General features: G+C 43.9%; 1 long non-coding RNA gene across 3 annotated transcripts in view; it reads right to left on the minus strand.

Annotated features, from left to right (window-relative positions):
* LOC136016201 (uncharacterized) overlaps window positions 1-19,418 on the minus strand; it is a 62,249-nt gene that overhangs the window by 13,971 nt on the left and 28,860 nt on the right. For 2 of the 3 annotated variants that reach the window (XR_010613530.1, XR_010613529.1), the window contains exons 2-4: window positions 16,714-16,790; window positions 14,641-14,744; window positions 2,733-2,866 (exon numbers count right to left, since the gene is read on the minus strand). This is a non-coding gene — a long non-coding RNA (uncharacterized LOC136016201). Of the gene's footprint in view, window positions 1-2,732; window positions 2,867-3,223; window positions 3,393-14,640; window positions 14,745-16,713; window positions 16,791-19,418 lie in introns of those variants that run through there. The other variant, XR_010613528.1, reaches the window with a different exon arrangement.

A 19,418-nucleotide genomic window follows, 5' to 3' on the forward strand; every position in this document is an offset into this window, starting at 1 on the left:
AGCTCCTGTGCCGAGCCCACAGCACCTCCAGCAGAGTGGTGCTGCACGGCCACTCGCTGCTTTTCCAGTTTTCCGTTGTTTTCTCATTTCTATCTGCCCCTCCTGATGAGCCCCGACTGCCAGCGTGCCGAAGCCGGGCGAGAAGACTGACACGGTTTTTCCAAAGCCCCCGGCAAGTTCTGGGACCCGCAGCACAGGACTCCGCCAGCTCCTGCCCCGGCAGGCTGGTCAGGCAGCAGCAGCTGCTCCCCCAGAGACGGGGAGAACAATAAGAAATACCAGATCTGCCGCAGGAATGCGGGAGATACCGTGGCGGGGGGCCCTGGTGAGTCTGAGCAGGATTTGCTCACGGCTTAGACGGAGACCAGAGATTGCCACTTCAACCGCGCTGTCGTCGGGCCGGGGTGACCTGGGGGATGCTTCGCGTGTCCCTGCCCCGCCGTGGCCCCCGCCGGGCGCCGGACGGCAGATGGCAGCCGGACACCGCCGCACGGCTCTGCGGCTGCTCACCGGAGCGAAGCGCCCGGGCGGCAGGCTGTAATTAATCACATCTGAGGATCCTGTTTTGAAAGGCGGATTCACACAGGTGCCGCACTACCCGGGGTTTTTACAGCTGAGCTGGTAGCATGCTTGGAGCTGCGTCACCTGTGTACGTGCAGCAGCACACTGCTACTGCCGGAGGAAAAACCCACTCTTCCTTTGCAAGGAAGGCACACGTTAACACCCAACCAAACCCTTTTCTTAGGGTTTGGGTGACTTACCTTGCCAAAGAAAAGTTAAAAAAACAAAACAACGGAGGACCAAGGAGATTACAAAGGTGTCATTACAGCTTGGTGGGCTTCCAGCGGCTGCAAAGGCTGAGCAGCAGTGATGCACCCCATCCCCTCCTCTGCTCTGGACATGCTGGTTACCCTGATTTATTCAGGTGACTGAAACCAGGGCCCGCACCCACAGCTGCAAAGGCCTGACGCTAATCTGAGAGTCATACAGTTACTCTGTTGGGTAACATTTTCCCTCAACAACTTATGAACTTTAATCCAATTTTGAAATGTAGGGGAGGCTAAGTGCGATTACATTAGCTCAGCTGCTCATGTCATAAACTCTTGAGAAGTGGGATTGGAGGGTTTTTACTCGAGAAACCTTTTGGTGGCCCAGAAAATCCATTTTCATCTTAGCTCAGACACCAAAAGGGGGAGTTTTCAACTTCCAAAAAATAAATCAAAGACACCAAGATGCCTGCAGGGTATTTGTTTCTCCATAGGAACGTGAACCTGGTGGTTTAGTTCAAGAGGGACTAAGCTAACTCTCACATTTTCTACATTCCTCCTTTTCCTGATATATCAAGATCGACAGGTTTGAACTGTTGTTTTAAGGAAAACCTACTACTCCTGAGAGGGTTTTCTGTTCTAGAAAGATGATATTTCAGAGCTACAAAATTCCAAACAATTTGACTGGCTATCACCTTTGCTAGGTCCCTCAACCTCCTTATGCCTCAGCTGCTCGTTGATGAAACGTGAGTGATATTTACCCATTAAAAAAGCTCACAAACATCTGCAAAATATTCAGCTATTCCCTAAAAAGAGAGTTTTTTAAGCAATACCATGATAAACTGCAATCTGTGTCCACAAGGTGCAAACCAGCGATCGCTGCATGAGGCCTTGGAAAGGGCCATGTGTACCAGGGGAACTCCTGCATGGCCAGAGGCCTCTGGCACCACTCCCTACCAGCCGCTCACAGAATCACCTTTAGCTCCTCCACCTTTAGGCCTGATCCCTGGCAGCCAGAAAACCTCCTGTGAGCTCTTGGGTAACAACCACAAATTGAAGCAGCCTTTAGCTCTCTAATTAACTGGAGCTAAACCACCACATAGCTACCCACAAAGTGTCAGGAAAATTAAGCCAGTAGTCATAAAGCCATACTGTGCTTCCTTCGTCATCTCTAATTCAGGCTGCTGAATCAATCCCAGGTAGGTTTTCCCCTCCCTCGTGCAAGTGGAGACCCAGAAAGATCCTGGATTAAAACTAACCATGGCTGACCTGGACATTGCATCTCTGGAAAATTTTCAGAGCTTAAAGCTCTGCAACTCTGAGCAACAAGTTTTGCAGGTAGGCGCAAATCACTTGTTGAAGACTTGACTATTTGTGTTAAACTTGCATGTACAAGAGGACGCCCTGAAAATGTTTTTGGTCTTGGAAACTGATCCTCAGCTCCCAGTTTTGTTAATTCTGCAATCCAAGGTGTTTTCTTCACTGTTTTTAGGGTTTTTTTCTTGTCTACTAACAGCAATTAGGATTTTCCAACTGTTTAAACAATTTAGAAGCTCTAATATGTAAAAACACTTTCTTATATTACAAAAGTTTCTCTGAATTGTAAAATGCATTACAAATGGGAGGGAGCCAGTCCCTCACACACTGCTTGAGCTGCTATCCTTTCAGAAAATGACCACCACTGGCAGCTTGCAAGGCATGGAAAAAGACTTATCATCCAGATCCTGGAAACACAGTCAAAGCTGCCTCCGCTGGGCAGATCAGCACTGATTTCTCAGTGCTAGTCCCTGGAGGTACAGGTCTGCTGACGTCAGGGCTGTCGCTGTTATTGCAGGGCTTACAGCCCTTAAAACATTTTATCTGCAAGCCCTAGTCCAGCCCACTGCACAGAACAGCTCTTCAGACACTTGATAGGGATGGCTGGGACATAAGAATGTCGAGTGCTCTTGACGCCTTCCCACTCACCTGCTCCAACTGCGTAGCTGAATGTTTTAGGGATCTCTTTGAGAAGCCAGTTGCTCTTCTGCTTGACTCGGAAATTCTCTTGGAACATTGCTGCTTTCCTGTCCGAGCTCCTCTTTTAAAGCCAGGTTTTCTTCCTATAAAAAAAGACAAGACAGCAAAGTTCAGCAAAGCACTTACCAGATATGCAAAAGCACACAGGTGCAACACAAAGGAATGCAAAACGCTCAGGATTATATGCCTACTAGGAAAACGGGAAAGCCACCAATGATTTTCAAAGCTAGACTCTCGCTTTTCTTCCTGGCTATTGTGTTTGGGAGGCTTTAAGATTCCTTCTATCAGGAAACTGTTCCTGATAATATCTAACAGAAATAAAATTGCTTTTATCCCTTTGCATTTCAGGCAGGTGAAGCACTTCAGATGCTGCTGACTGAGTCCTGCTCAAGGACAGGAGTAATTTTATTTTTGGGGGGTGAGGAGGAGCTGAGACATACCAGCTTGCTGGAAGTGCTGGAGCAGAGCCAACAGCCACGATGAACCAGCCCTGCATGGTGTCTGCTGGTGGTGGGATGTCCTATCACTGCCACAGAGAGCTGCCAATAAGCTGCTTCACCTTCTGGTGCAGCAGCACAAAGCTGCATATGGACTCATTTTCTGTTTTCCCGTGTTCTGCAATGCAGACATCCCCCGGGGTCCCAAAGTCACAGGATGAAAAACTCATCCTTCCTTTTGGCCTGAATCCTGAATAGACATGTGCACACGCTTAGCGCTGAGCATGTGAGTAGCAACACTGATCTCTGTGGAGCAATCCACATGCTTGAGCCTCTGCACATTTGGGAGCGGGGGAGAGAAGGACACTTGGTTCTTTGGTTGCCTGTTTTACATACCACTGGTGGAGATCCCACCCAAGAGAGAGCTGTGCAGCAGCATGGCGCTAAACTATATAGCTATTTTTATTTCCGTCACTTGTGGCCTTGCTGGGACCTGCTACGAATTATCTGGGATATTACACCCCAGACGAGTCGAAACAACAGGTCTTGCTGCAGACCGTGTTTAGTGGGATGATTTAGTTACTGCTTTCCCCCACCCCGACTTCTTCCTTATTCCCATTAGTGACACGCTGGCTGAAGAGAAAACTTATTCATGCTCTAGAAATGTAATATTTACTCAAAACAATTTTTATTTGGCTTGGCTTTCTCCCAGTGCCATAAAGTGATAGCCAACCCCAAGTGCTTACATAGACAACATGTGCATCTGAGTCATATTTATGATCCTGGTTATAAAAAGCACACAGTCCTGTTGTTTGGTGCAATAGGATGGGACTGGAGGCATCAGCACGTCTTGAGCATAGCCTGTCTCTGGAATTTGCAGAAATTTGCCATGCTCCAAATTTAGAACTTGTGGGTGGAAGCTCAGGCAGGAGCCAACTTTTTATACCATTACATCACAGGAATTGAGGGCTGCGTGCCAAAGGATCCAAGGAAATTAATAAAGAGCAGAGGCTGTCCAGCTGTTTGAATTTAAAGTCATGGCAGAGAGGTAATTATTAATAAAAGTGGATTTATTCAGAACATAGTAATCTCATTGCTTAAATTGAACATATCCCCTCTCTTTACTGCAGCTTACTATGCTGTTGGAACTTGTAAAGATAATAGCAGGGAATTAACATCTGTAAGAGATAGGCCCAGTGAAGCTGAGATAGTTCTCGATAGAGGACACGCTTCAGTGATAACTTTCCAGCTAAGTAACTCTCAGCAAGCGCACGCATTTGCCAGTGGCATCACTGCTCCCCTGGCTGAAGGAGGTGGCTGGAACGTGGCGTGCATTTTTCCAGCTAAAACACACAAGATCTCAAATGGACAGCGATCAAAGCTGCATCCAGCTAATTTGAAGAGCAATTCAATTTGTTTGACCTCCCTGTGCTGGGGCAGCCAGTGTAAGCTCAAATGTCACAGCCTCCTGGGAGCTGATGGCAAAGCAGTGGGGCCTGTTACCAAGAGGCATGGGGTGACCCAGCCAACCTTCCAGCCTGTTTGGGAGACCCTTGTGCATGCCCACAGCCCTGGCAGTGAAGGGCCTTGTGTGTAGAGTGTGGCTGTGGCATGGGTGAGGGCAGTGTCAGTGCTGGGGTGGGGCTGTTACCTGTACCTATTATGGTTATGCCCTGATAGTTTATGGAGTCTAGATATGCTAGATGCTGCTTTCTGCACCTCAAAGACACAGCACGTGAGAGGCACCTACCCAGCTCTAAGTACAAGCCTGCAGCCCCCAGCAGAGCAGGTTCTACAAAATAAAAACGTGGGTCTGCACACAGGAAGGGGTCATGGGGTCTAGGTGCTGAGACTGTATGTCTGTGGGCTGAAGCGCTGAACACAGACTCGCCACAAAACATACAGCAGTGTCTTTGGAAAAGGGGATTCCCTAATGCTTAAACCACAGAAATGTTGGTATGCATCTTCACAGATTTACAGCTTATACTCCAGTCAAGGGTGTGCAAAAAGCTATGAATAATTCAAAATTTAGCTCTGGTTTCGCTAGGAAGTGCCTGATTTCCATTGTACAGATAAATCATCTGAGTTGGGAAGCAACTAAAAGCTATTCATTGGAGCAATACTGTCAGCAAACCAAATACTGGAATTCCCAAAGAGATACTCCTGCACCCACAGATATCATGTCATGCTTGCAGATGTATTTCTTGCAGTGGCACATACTAAATAGCCTTACGCACCCACACGGCACCAGGACTGGCACAGCAAAGACTGGGACCTCCAGTTCCCAGCATCCCCAGTTTTGGTCTAGGCAGCCGCACATATACAGCATCCCTTTCTCCAGGGAGAGCAGAAAAAAAACCAACCCCCGAACTAAACCCAAACCCAAAAACCACTTCAACCGCATGTCCACAGGGTGACAATTTCCACAATAAGAAGATGACAGTTACTGGCAGGGAAAAGTAAGGGATAAATAGCAGAAATTAAGTCTTCATTTCTTAAGCGCGATGTTTTCACCTGCAACACAAGCCTGTGTATGCAGGGGGTGTTACAAGACTTCAGACTGCTCTGCCTTCAAAAGGCTCTATTACTAGATAAACTTCTTGTATTTTACTGAGAAAAATGCGATGCCAACTGTTCATTTCTGCCAGAGAACCCACGGAGACCTCCTGACCCTGCTCAAGCACGATGTTTCAAAGCTATGTATTTTTTTTCCCAGCATGAAGCTGATCATGCTGGACTGTGTATTTTATTTTTGTGAATAGCTATGGGCACCTAAAGATTAATAAAATCAGGTTTCTTAAACATCCCATTTATAGTTACAAGATTTCCTATAGGATGAATGACTCACAGAGGTAACCTGAGGTGCTGCAGTGGGTGAGGAGAGCTTTCTACTGCTGATTCACTGTGAGAGGTGTGAGACGTCTTTCTGGGAACCTGGAACTGGACTGGCTCCTGGGGCCAGCTTGTCCACATGGCTGCATGGTGAAAGCATCTGACATGGCTCTGAAGCATTTCTCCACTTCAGCGAACAATGGCTTGAAGAGATCTTGAGGAGGGGCAATACAGGCTTATTCCCTGACTGCTAAAAATACCTGCAATAAGGGACTTAAATAGAGGAATGGACTTTATTAATTGGATACCTTGAAGATAAATGTATTAAAAAAATTATTATCAGAGACAGACAGAAGCCCTAAAACTATCACCAGATATTTGCCATGGTAAAAAGACAAAAGACTCTGTATTTTCTACTTGAGTGTCTCAACGTAAGTTCTGTTTGGGGAGTGAAGCAGCTATTTCACCTGTAGTCTCATGCTGTTACTCCACAGGTTTTCAGTGCATGCTCCATCTTGTGCTAGAGTGTGTCTGCAACTGCATGCCACTGCTCTGTTGACATGTGGATAGAAGGTGGAAGAAAAAGGTCAGCAAGATGAGCAGTCTTAAGGGTACCATCATGCACTCCAGAAGCTGGAATGCCAGAGCCAAACAGTGGATACTCATTGTCCTCAGCCCTTCCTTTCAGATATTGCAGGATAGTAACCTCACTTCCTGAAGCACTGTGCTGGGCAAATAATTGTGATCAGCAAGTGATTCTATGGAAATAGATGAAACACTTCAAACTATAACCCAACAAATTCCTAACCCATGGCAAATCTCCAAGTCTCTTCCTGCTGAAGTCAGCAGCAATGCCTCCCACCCCATCTACAGTCATTAGAAATGCAGCAAGCATTTAAAAATTTGGAAACTTTGCCCATTCTTACAACCAGGCAAGAGTCAGATTTCGAAAATGCTGTTTATGCTGCACAGAAACTTCCCAGAAGTTCCTTTGCCTCCAGCAGACAATCCCTTATTTCACTACTAGTTTTAGATGCAGCCAATCATCATCCTATTTAAAAGGTGTTCCCTTGGCCATCATCTTCCATCAATGGTAGCAATAAATGCACTTGATCTGTTAACTTACCTTCCACAGTCACAAAGCCAGACTAATGAGTTGTTTTATCTTCTGGCATGCAGGTTGTAAAACTAGTAGCACAGAAATAATACTAATATATGAAATACGGAGAAGGGTTTTATGAGAAGGTGGGTTTGTTGCTTCTTGTTCTGACTGTTTTCCATGAGGTTCTTAAAAGTCTCAAACCCTGAAATTAAGGAACCTTAGTGGTGCCTTATTTCCCAGCAGTTTCTTTAAAAGATGAGTCATTCAGAAAGCATGGAAAGTATTCAAGTCATTGCTTTGATGTCCTTAATAGAAATTTTTGATGGACTTGAAATAAAAGAGGAAAGTGCTGTTATTTCCTTTTGGAATGGCAGACCGACATGACTGGTGCTGTTATACAACAGAGCGATCAAACGGCAATACACATGCTATCCCAGCAGCAGGCTGAGGAACTTGTCCTTCTAATCAAGTTTATAGCTGGATGCTAATGGACTTAGCAAACAAACACTCATGTTTGTTATAACAGCATGTACCACAGAGAATATGACTCACTTTTCCATAGGATGCCTGTCTATTCTCCCAGTTTGAATAATGAAATATTGCACCTCTCACAGTTTGTTTTACAAAGTTTTAATGAGTTCATCCCAATGAGCTGTAGCCCTGCCACATAAAAACTGATTCATTTGCCTTGTGAAAATAAGCGTGCCTTTTGACAGGACACTCTGCTCTAGGTCCTACTAAATCAGCTGGAGAGGCTAGACTCACAGGTGGTTTTAGTCTTGAGTGCTTTCTGAAAATGAAAATATGCAGTCAGCTTTAGCAGCATGTCAGCCGTTTTCCCCTGGGTGACAGGCTGTCCTGCTGCATTCAAAGTATTCCTCCTCCTTCTCAGTACAGAGTTTGTCTTTTAAACGGGGTCTTTAAAACCATTACTTTCTGTAAGAAAAGTGTTTGGTTTAAAGCAGAGTTTTGGAAAGGGGCATTTAAGAAATTATTACATTTTTATTTCAAAACATTCAAAACCAAACCAAAACCAAAAAAGCTGCCTATTAACTCACAGGAAATTCTGATTAAAGTAGGTGTCCTTATAGGACCCTCCTGCAAGAAATTCAAATGAAGAGAAGGGGAGGGAAAGAGATTTTTAAGTAAACAAGTGAGAAGAGCCAGGGAAAACAAGAGCAATGAGCAGAGTCTCAGGTGGCCAACTTGGCGGAGCGGGGCGTGAAGGAAGGAAGAGGCTGTGGGACAACAAACTCCTGGCGTTTTACAGTAGTCGGGGAGTCTCCAGAGGTTTTGACTTTAACCACAAGTTGCTTAACAATACTGTATGCTCCTTTTCTTTCACATCCAGCCCCAGTCATGTGGGTAAATTGCCCTTTGAGTCAAGAGGGTGGACGCAGGTGCACGAATGGTGCTGTGGATAGTGCTGTTTGAGAGGAGGAGGAGGTCCAGCAGAGGGGATGTTTCACTGCCCCTAGAAATCACAGGAGTCATGCTGAGAAAAGACAGCTCCTGACTCAGGTCTTGGTCCCCGGACAGAGAGGGCTGGTGAGTAAATAACAAGTGAGGGACTGAGTGACTGTCCCGTAGACAGGGCGAGCTGCAGCTAGAAAATAATTGTTGTCTCTTTTTTTTTTCTTCCTGGAGCCAGTGGAGGTTGTCAAGTGCCAGAAGAGAATGATGACATGGGAGAAATGGTGTGTTTGTAACTTCCCAGCAATGGATGCCGGAGAGCAGAGGATTCACTAGCAAAGAGGGAGGTGTAAGCTGGCACTTCAGACATCAACTCGTTGCTGTGGCTATCTACCAAGCATTGACAGTTACCGTGAAAGACATACTTTATTCATGACTGTAGTGGAGATTAACCTTGGCTAAGACTCTGCAAGTTATAAAACCATTTCAAGTTAAGAAATGAAATACTCCCCAGGTTAAAGACTGCTCAGGTTATATCTCATCCTTACGAGAATTTCTAGCATGGACCTGCAAATCTGAAAGTTATTTAAGTACCCTTTTGCAGCCTGGAAAGCTAGCTGCAATAATGGAGAAACTAACTGAATGACAGAAAAGCAAACCCTGAAATAGTTACCATTAACACCAGAAGGTTTGGGGGTGTGTTATCCTGTGGTTTTCTGTGCTCAGTAGTGATGTGTCATCATAAAGAGCTTACATTTAACGGCTGAACAATGCCGTGCATGGTGTCACCTTCCCAAGGGCTAACTGTGCAACAGCTTCTCCAAACTGCTGAATTTCCACTGCTGAAGCAGTTAATTAAAAAAGAATCCTTATGCAGCTGGGAATTATAAAACTGTGCAAGAGCCTGTGATGCCAAGGACCTTCATTTAGAGGCACACCTATGTTTCTAGTGTTTTGGAAACTGGTCCTTTCCAAAAAATCTTTCTATAGATGCTAAAGCAAGAGCAAATCTGGCCACAGTCCATTCACCGTGAGTGATTGTATCTTCAAGGGACATTCCCTCTCATTAAAATTTCTAATTCTTCACATGTTTCTGGTTAAAAAACAAAACAAAAAAGAACCAAACCTTGTGCCTATGTCAGTGTCTTAGCTGTATAAATTTAAACATTCCATTGTAAGCTAAGATTATCTTGCCTCTTGCCCACTGAGACATGTGGGTTTGGCTTTATGAGACTCCATAACTGGCCTGCCTGAACTCTGTCCAGCAAGTTTTCATCTAAATTGATTAGGACTTGGAACGTTATTTTCTTGGACAAATTGTGTTCTAATGAAGAGAACACTCCCTCACAGCTGTCCTGCCAGAAAGCCAAGATTTTTTCTGTCTAGAAATCATCCCAAAGTGACCCTTAGATAAAGTTCAGAATCCATTTTCATTTTTTAATTAAGAAAAGGTTTGCTTAATTCCATTCCATACATTTCAGTGCTAAGCAGCTGACATACGACTGCCCCTAAACATTTATTTTAAAGAATTTGGTTGTGATGTCAGATCTGCCACAGACAATACATTTCTAAACACACTGTTTACATTAATGCAAAGCATAAAGACTGCTTCAGCGGGAGAAGTCTCTCACCCAGATACCTGTAGACTGCATATAGAGTAAGCTCAAGGCTCTGTTCTCCACACAATTAATTTAAACATTGATGAAGACAAACAGGGGACAACACTCTAAAGCCTTATCCAGGCACCAAGAATTTCTATGATGCCTTTCCCTAGAAGCAAATCCGGCCATGCAGCAGGTTGCTTCATCAGCTCACCTTCAAGCCCAAGAGTGGACTGGCTGGGAAATCCTGTCCTTAATTAATGCTGGCCAAATGAAAGAAGGCATTTCTCCTCAGAAAAGGGCCCTGGCCACTCTAATGTAAGAGCCTTCCACGGTCAGGATGGACCCACCTTTTCTTTTTAGCATTGTGCTCCATAGTTTTCCCAGATGTCCCAGCTGGAAACCTCCATAAATGTTTCTGTTATGATTAGCCTATCTGGAATTTTTATTCTATGACTATTCCCATGGTACACAAGGACGATTTCATTCAATCCAGAATACCCAATGGACATCCATGATTACATAAGTCTGCTTATCTTGTAGCAAGAGTATTTCTAGGAACCAGGAGTACAATTTGAGGCAAGATCAGATACTTTCTAGTCTTGCAAAAGATGGTTCTGACCCATGCACCTATGTGGCAATAACATGCCTTCAGCATGGTTTCAGGATTTTGCTGGCACACGGCACTCAGAAATCAAAGATGTCTGTTCACAGAAATTCAAAGGAAAGGTCTTTCAAGGAACATGACTTCCCAACTCTTTAAATATCAGCTATATCTTCAACAAGACAGGAAACTGAGGCAAAGTCACTTATGCTCAATGTTGAATAGAATTTGACTCTTTCATCTCCTAACAACGCTTATAGAAGAAAAGTGAATCACAAATTGCTCTGCTACAGAAGTAATTAGCATTGTGGTATTGCTTGTGGAAAACAGGTCTGACAGTAAGAATGGGAAACTTCCTTTGCTCTCAACAGACTCTGCTTGCTCATACTTGCAAGGCACATTGAGCTGCAGAAATTTACCTGAAATCCCACACAGAAAGATGATAGCTGCTGCAGTTATTCTCCAATGCCTTCACTGAAAGCTGGTCCAGTCAAATCAACATGGTTAGTCAACTGCATGATTAGATAAGCTTATGCTGCTTTGGCAGACAGATTCAGATGGGAAAATATCCCAGAACTCGGCTAGAGGCCATGTCATCTTTGCTTATGGACTAAGAAAACTGCTTACATTTGCAGCCATTGCTTTGAGCCCATTGTGGGGCGCTTTTTTTTTTCCTATGTGCTCTTAAACCAACTCGTTGGAACCTAAATATAATGACAGGGAACGAACAGGAACAAGATTTGCTACTGCTTTATTGCACTGTATTCTGCAGCCAGCTATTGTCTGGAAATGTGGTTATAATGGGCAATTTATACAGCATTAAACCCTCCTGAAAGCGCACACAGAAACTGTGATATAATCATGCTTGGAGCTGTTATCCTTAAACACAAGCATGGGTTCAATACTCAGTGGAGAGTGGCAAGCGAAGCTATGGGCCCAAGGCAAAACAATGACCAGATGCCAAGAAACATCCTCCTTAGCCTTTGCCAGAGTTTGTATTTTTAGAGTCATTGTGCACTTTAATTAAGTTGGTAACATCCAGATGAGAAAGTGGAAAAAAATGTGAAGGCATAGGGAGATGAAATGCTAAAGCACTGAAAGATGTCACCTCCTCTGCGAAATGCTTACATTGTGAAACAGAAAGAGAAGACAGAACAAGTCATTTCAGGATACGTCTGGAGTGAGAGATAAGACCAGAAGATTACAATCTTCTAGTAGTCTTCCACAAAACCTGTTTATTTGCATTCTATGTCATGAGGGCTGATTCCGAACACAAATCAACATGGCACTAAACGGAGAACAGACAAGATGATGAACTGCAGTCTAAGAAATAGGATTTTACTATATTGTTGCACTTTCAAGACCCTGAGAACTTGATCCACATGTTTCCTGAAGATACAAACAACACTCACAAGAGCTGAAGGTTTGATCAAGCCGAAGTCATAGAATCATAGAATAGTTAGGGTTGGAAAGGACCCCAGAATCATCTAGTTCCAACCCCCCCGCCATGGGCAGGGACACACACATCACAGTGATGAAGTCTGAGATCAAGGATGTAAATGGGATTAAGAAAGCAGTAGAGAGAGGGAGCGCAGAATTCAAGTCAACCTTTGTGACCACCCTTGGTGATCCCTTTGTGTCACCAAGTTGATCACAGGCTTTAAGTCTTTTTCAGTTGAATTTCAGCTTGTTATACACGCTAAACTCCTCTCCCTGTTTGTCTGTTCTGCAGTGCTGGATGTGAGTAGTTTTGTGAAATTTAATGAAGCATTTAAGCATAAAGCCAAAGCTGTTTAGACAGAGATGGACAAACTGCATTGTCCCCTGGGGAGAAGTCCAGGAGGCTGAAGTTGCAAAAAACCACAAGTATTTCCTGCCTTCACCTCAGGTAATAACTCCTTTGGTGGGTCTCGAATTGCAGGTATCAAAATGAGAGAAAGAAGAGATCTACTACCAGTATTTTTGCCCCTCATCCGTGCAGAAAGCAGAGGGCTTTGCCCTAGCTTGTGCTCCTTCACACCTGTGGCTGCCCTTGTCTTGCTGCATGACTCAAAGGCTGGCATGCAAGCAGTCCCCTCTGTGCATGGGCAGACAGGTAGGAGACTGACAGCAAGACCAGACATTACATTACCTTTAACTCTCACATACCCAGTAATTAATCAGCACCCATTTCACAGAAGTCATGTGGACTGCCGGCATCTTGGAGCAGCCCTTGCTTAGCAGTCTACTTGCATGTTGAATTTCTGCTGTGCTTAAATGACAGATTTGCCTAGGGATTTGGTCTCCAAATGAAAAAAAAAAAAAAAAAAGAAAAAGTGCTGAATACCAAATACAAGCTCTTGGTAGTCACTGTTTTGCAAAATCCACCCTTGTTGAAGTACTGCAGCGGTGTACCCTCTGCTGCTAAATGGAGGGACAGAAGGGTTACAGGAAAGGCACACTTGAACTCCCTGTAGTCAATATACAGTATTGTAGTGAATGAGCCAAAATGTCAACACTAAGGAAGAAAAACAAGGAACCAAAGGGAAATGGGAGTGGAGTAGAAAGATCAGACTTACGGACAAATTAATGAACCAGCAGTATTGGGAAAAGGGAACAAGCTGTCAGAACTTCATCTCTTACAAGGGACAAAGAAAAAAAATAATCATAATTTCTGATGCTTTTGATGGAAACAGAGTTATGCAAGACTGATATTGTTCACGCTGATTTAATTAAGACTCTGTCAGCACTTTCAAGCTTAATTGGCCTGGTATTTTACATTTATAGAAATCAGTTATAAAACCATGCTCTACACTAAAAATCAGTACTCTATAAATGGTCCCAGTTCTAGAAGGGTCACCTTTCTGGCACAGCAAGCTCTTGAAAGCATCCCACTTATATATTAAGATATCTGTAGCTGAAAAGATTACAAGCTCATGCTGCACTCCTTGCCCACAGAGTCCTCTCCCTGCAGTTTGTGGGAATCTGGGGTGACAAAGGAATGCAGAGTCAAGCTTCCTAGCAGCATCCCATCACAGAAATTATCTCACAGAGAATTAATCCCCAATTCTGACACTTCTTGTCATGTTAGATTCAAATCTCTGCATTTGCTGAGCTGTAATGAGTGTGGAAAGGCAAGGACTAGACAGTGGACTTGCACCACTTGTGAACATTACGGTTTCTGGGCTGGTTAGTAACAGAAGCAGTTCCCTATGTAGAAAAAGCAGCTGCTCTGGATGTCAGCAACAGCCCGTGGGTACAGTATACCACAAACCTCAGCTACCGTCATGCACACAGCCCTATTCATCAGGTCCATCGCAGCTCTAGCACTAACTTCTGAAGCTGTGGGATATGCCTTTCTTCTTGCCTTAATGGCCAGCCTGGAGTCACCAGTGAAATCAGTCTCTAGTGGCCTGCCTCAGGGAGTACTATAGGTAAGATTCAAACAGAGGCAGCAAAATTCATATCAATGAGAACAAACAACTAACTCCCAGAAAATCCCATGTTCTGTAATTGTTATTGCTTCATCGGTGACAGGAAAAAGCAGTGTTTTAAAATAGAAGGTCACTTAATTCAATTTCCCTTAAGGCGCAGAAAATAAGCTTCCACGAAGTGGTAGCAATTGTTCAACAATAACATGCTCTCCTGACTGAAAACTGGGTTAGGAATTTGTATTGTATTTTAACAAAACATAATTCCTAGCCCAGTTTCCTCCTCCTTGAGATAACCAGGAAGATTCTACCTCAGTGATTACTGAGTTAGACTATCGGGGTCAGTTGACATGTAACCAATGTCCAGCTTCTCCACATACCTACTTACTAGAGGCTGGTGGATCCACTCCATGGCTTTAGACACACAAAGGCATTAAAGGAGCTGGCTTCTTAAATACCTTTGCAGATGTGCATCCTTATCCTCTGTGCGGAGACTCAAGGTTCAAAACTGCATCAGCTCAGGTGAGGTCAGCTGTGCACAGGACTCACATCCTTGTCTTTCCTGGGTTAGAGGGCACACAGAAATATAAATCTCAGGGTACCAAAAAAAGGGAAAGAAAGGAACAGTGAAAAACCACATTTCAATGAGGTTTTTTCACAGATTTTACAATGAGGTTTTTTTACACATTTTACCTCTTTCTGATAATATGGAAAGTGTTAAGAACCAAGAGTCATGTATTTACATGTGAAATATCTTTCTGAAAGTTTGTCATAAATGTGGCTCACACCACAGGGATGGCCACATTTTCCAAGTTTGTGCAGCGGGAAGAATATTTCCTAGGGAATAAGGTCAAAATATTAGTATTCAACTGAATCAGTATGGGCCAAATTAATGAAGTTATTATTCCAACATAGACTTCCACACGTGAAACCTGAGAAAGTGTTTGTATCAACAGCACATCAATCCATGGTGCTAGTCAAAGGAACAAAAAAACTAACCTTCAGTTTCAAAGCTTCATATAACTTTGGCACAGAAAGGTTAACTTTTGTTTAAGCAATGCTTCTGAACAGATAATGTTAATTAAATGTTTGCATTCAAATCTTATTACACGGTGAAATAAATTTGCTTTCCATACAAACACTGCACATCCGGTAAGAAACAGAAAGTTGCAGGCAGGGGCCAGACACTAATAAGTAATAGTACAATCCCATGGATCTTTTCAAAAGCAAGGAGTGGGGAAATGTTTGCCTTCTCCCAACTCTGTGTACATCTGTCTCTAAGTTTCTTTTCATTCTCCAGGGATTTGCAAAATTATATTTTTTAATATTCATTTTTCTTCTACTCTAATGCTGCTTAAAACTCCTTCTCCAAGCCTAAGAATGACGTAGCCACTGAACACAAATTATAATCAGTAAAACAGAATCTTGTAGCAGAACTTGGTAAGTCAAATGCCAAGTTAGCCCTGATATGAAGCAAAGCAGCTAAATCATCCATCCAGACAGGAAATGTTGACAGTCCCTTAACTGCAGTGGTTTTAGTTGCAATACAGAGAGGTGCACAATTTGGCTTTGTTAAGCAGACATCATGGAACTATTTATTCTGTCCACAAGTTGAACAGGAAGTTTATTAAACTTGCATATTGCTGAACGTATCACCTGCTGCTGTGTTTCGTATTGGAATGCAAAATTGGATGGTCCCTTTCTGTACTGACGTAATGTACTGCCATGCGGAGGATTTCTCTTCCAGCCTAAGACCTATTTCTTTGACCCCAGGAGCACATTGGATGTTGTGCATCCAATTCCTGACAGGAATGCTTCATTTTGCTCTTGAGCAACCACTTCTGAGCAAGCCAGGAGCAGAATCCAGCTTTTCTTGGCTGGGAGAATTGGGATGTCCCAAAATGGGGCTTTTTAACAGATGAGTGAAAAAGCAGAGAGCCCAGAGGACCATCCATCTCCAAAGAAAAGCATACAAATCAACAAGGAAAAATTCCTCTTTTTAAGTTGGACTTTCTACGATGGTAAAACAGCTGTGTGCTGTTGGGCTTAGCTCTGCTCCAGCATACCCCTGAATATCCATTTGACTGTCCCAACAAAGGCCCCAGGGACAGAGCAGGGCTCCTGGGTCTACCTCCGACAGATGCAAAAACAAAACAACTTTAAACATGCCCTAGATTTCTTGCGGGAGACTGTCATGGCTGGACAACTCCTCTTTGCAGCAGACCTTCCTGCCACCCCAGCATACCATCGCTCTCCCCTGCGTGGGCTGGACACTTCCCTTCTGTCAGGCTTGGCAAGGCTGTGGCTTCCCCCCCCACCTTCCACCCTCCAGCACCAAAGTGCTGGCTGCAGCCAGCACGACTGCTGGGGATGTGCTTGTCGCTGCCACCAATGCATGTGCTCTGGCAGGCTGCAAACATGGTGCTGCTTCCTATGTAGGAGAGCTCTTACCTTCCCCCAGGATGTGGAGTTCTGTTGCAGGATGTTAGTGAAGCGCAGGCTGATGGTTGGGAGTACAGCATTATACCTACCTGAAGGCCCCATAAGGAAGAAAATGGGAGTGATGACCAAGCTTTTCAGACTTCACCTGCTGAACCACTAAGTCCCCCTGCAAATGCATCAGAGAGAACAAGAATTCTGTAACCGCTGGAGCAAGCCCAGAGGATGGCCACAAAGAACATCAGAGGGGCTGGAGCACCTCTCCTATGAACACAGGCTGAGAGAGTCGACATGTTCAGCAAGGAGAAGAGAAGGTTCTGGTGAGCCCTTAGAGCAGCCTTCCAGTACCTAAAGGGGACCAACAAGAAATTTACAGGGACATTTAGGGACAGGACAAGGGGAAATGGTTTTAAGCTGAAAGAGAGTAGATTTAGGTTAGGTATAAGGAAGAAATTAGTCACTATGAGGGTGGTGAGGCACTGGAACGGGTTGCTCTGAGAAGCTGTGGATGCCCCATCCCTAGCAGTGTTCAAGGCCAGGCTGAACTGGTCTTGGGGCAACCTGCTCTAGTGGAAGGCGTCCATGCCCATGGCAGAGGGGTCAGAACTAGATGAGCTTTAGGGTCCCTTGCAACCCAAAGCATGCTATGATTCTATGAATAATTTTTGTAGTTTCTCTTGTCTGTGAAGTGAGCTCTTTAGCAATGACTTACCAATAAAAGCTGTGGGGCAGAATTGATTGTTCCCCACTGTATTTGCCCTCCAGAAATAATTTACAGTTCAGTATCAATTCCAAGTCATTCCTATTCACCCTGATGAAAGTTTTCACTAAACAGCAAATACTGTTGTTTTCAGACCTCTCTTAATACCCTGCAATGTGCATGTATTTTGTTGGGTTTTTTTTTTCATTTAGCCAGCGAACAACTTCTCAAAGTGGATAGTTCAAAAGATCACTTGTTTTCAGTGATAACAGTACAAAATACGCTAAGTGTTTTGTCCAAAGAATCGCTCCCAGATTCACTGCAGGCCAACTGGATTCATAAACTGTTCACAGAAAACGGAACAGATTTAAAGTAGGAAACATTCCCTCCTCTGTTTGTGCTAATTTTTTCAAAATCAGATGACAAATATAAAATCAGCATGATGTATCATTTTACAAATGGTAAAGGCCTTTCTCTGACACTACACTCTTCATAGCAGGCTGCAGAAGGTAATTTAAGATGCAGGCATTTTTCAAAATATGAATAGAGACACACTCATCCAAAGCACACCAATCTTTTTGGCCTGTTCTGAACAGAGAAACTTTAACAGCGATAAATATTTCAAGCAGGCTGGATATCTCTTGAGATGGAGAATTACATCTTTTCACTTCTAGCTTAATTCAGCAGGAGCAGGCAAACCCCAGCATATGTACAGGCATGTGAACCCAACTGCCATCCCTCAACACGCCTTTGTGGCCTAATGCTAATGTAATTGTTCATTCTGTTTCCACATCTTGCTTGCTTGCTTGGCTTTGCATGTTACTGAACCTCAGCATCACCTCCACGAATTACCACAAAACACGGGGTGGCAGGGACCCCTGGATTGTTACCCAGCCCAACCTCCTACTCCAAGCAGAACAATCACCAGTGCCAGAGCAGACCTGCGGGTTCACCTGCTGTCCCACCCATGAGGAAGTTTTGGCATAAAAAAACACAGCAACATTCAAACTACAACCCTGCCTGACCTGGTGACTGCTTCAGGGACCACCTGAGTCTTTACAGTGGTTAGGAATTGCCTCCTGTGAAGAGCAGAGTGGGGAATGAAGGTTCTCAGCTACAGAGCAGTTAGTACTGCTTCACCAAGCCTGAACAACATTATGAATTTTTACAGACTTTAAAAATGACCAGATTCCAAGCTTTGAGGCAGGGAGAAAAGCTAACTATACACTGTAATTACATTTTCTTTGGACTTACCTACCTTTACGTGAAAGCTGAAAACACTTAGTACAAAGCAGAGAGGAACTTAAAGCATGCATGCTTATTTAAACCAGCTTCCAGCATTCTTGTTAAAATGCACAACAGATATAAAGTTTTAGTGTCACAGGAATTCTTTTTTACTACAGTGCTTTTTAAATTGTTATTTTGCCTGCTCCCTTTTCTGGTAATTAACATTCATGTGTATATAACCTACTTTTAAAGGACAGGGACTAGTAGGGTAAGACAGCATAGGACATCGATCCTGATGTGTTCACCCACCCACTGAGATCCCTCATACAAGAGCAAGTGGAACTGGTATCTATTATGTTAACACTTCTCAACATGTTCCTCAAGCATGCCTGCAAGAGGCCAACCAAAAAGGATGCCCCCCGAGGCAGCCTCCTGGGCAGGCCAGGTGCTAAGGAGCACATTTGAACATCTGACACCCTCATTTTGCTCTAAAGATTTTGCCATTAGTTATAAAGCCCTACATGTTCTGTTCATTTGCATGGTGAAAAGGCTTTTACTGTAAAAATTTAGATAGTTTCTGAAAGTTCACTGAAGTTCAGTAAGCTGTTTTTCCTCATTGCTAGCAACATGTCCACTTGAGCTGGAAAACTTCCTTGCAAAGTCTTTAACAGAGGAGTCAGTACTTGTCAGACCATGCAGAGAGCTCTAGAGCTCCCTTCTCAGCAAGCCTTACACCTTGCTTACGACTCCTGTGGCTTTGCACATGCCTGCAACTACATGCCCCAGAACCATATGCTAGTTTAAAGAGGCAAAAGTTTTTTTTTTCTTTTCTGAGTTTGAACTTTGGCTTTGTTTTGAAACCTTCCCCTT

The sequence above is a fragment of the Lathamus discolor genome, chromosome 6, assembly GCF_037157495.1.
Source record: "Lathamus discolor isolate bLatDis1 chromosome 6, bLatDis1.hap1, whole genome shotgun sequence".
Taxonomy (NCBI): Eukaryota; Metazoa; Chordata; class Aves; order Psittaciformes; family Psittacidae; genus Lathamus; species Lathamus discolor.